This window comes from Penaeus monodon, chromosome 33 (genome assembly GCF_015228065.2).
Source record: "Penaeus monodon isolate SGIC_2016 chromosome 33, NSTDA_Pmon_1, whole genome shotgun sequence".
Taxonomy (NCBI): Eukaryota; Metazoa; Arthropoda; class Malacostraca; order Decapoda; family Penaeidae; genus Penaeus; species Penaeus monodon.
In genome coordinates, this window is record NC_051418.1 from 34,712,650 (window position 1) to 34,713,511 (window position 862).

An 862-nucleotide genomic window follows, 5' to 3' on the forward strand; every position below is an offset into this window, starting at 1 on the left:
GGGGGGGGGTGTTGATAACAAGCTTCTGAGCCCTAGAAGCATTCTCTCTCCTTGTCTGTTCAAAACAGATTTAAGTCGGAATGCGAGTGATACCAAATCTATGGTCTGAAGATGATATTAATCAATTAGTGGGATCAAGAAATGAACATACTGAAACTCACCGAGGAATTGGATGCAACAGCTCGAAGATATGTAACGGGGATCGAAGGAAAAAAAGAGTAATATCATGATAACGTCAAGGAAGAGAGAGCACAGACCATGATCCAAGTGGTATACACGTGTCTGGCTGCAGGCTAGAAGACTTTCGAACATTCAAGTCCCTTAGCAAAGCAGTAACGGAGGATATGACACCAGGAACGGAGGTTCAGAACGGATTAGTTGAAAAGACAACTAGCAAAGCTAAACAAACTCTGAAAAGCAAGATAAGATTATACCATCAAAATAGCCCCACTGCCCTTGGCCACGGACTTGCCCTGACATCTGAATCCTCGTTATCATTCTGCCATTTACCAAACTCGAATGATATGAAGAAACTATAGGATTCCACAACGTAATACAGCGAAACATAATAGGGATTCATATAATGAAAACAGAACCAGCACGCAAGCAACCAGCAAGCTATCGGAACGATCATAAGACAGATTTATCATTATCTAATGTTTAGAAGGTAAGTAAGCACCTATTATTCAGCCTTGACATAAGATCCTTCATCTCGTCTCTGAAATATTCTGCAACACTTGACTGGCTTCGTTCTTGATTACTGAGAATATCGCCTGGTTAAGTTAAGCAATTATCTTTGTTGGTATACATGTTCAGAATGTTATTAGAGATCTCTATAAGCTTGGAGTGTGAAAAGGATGAG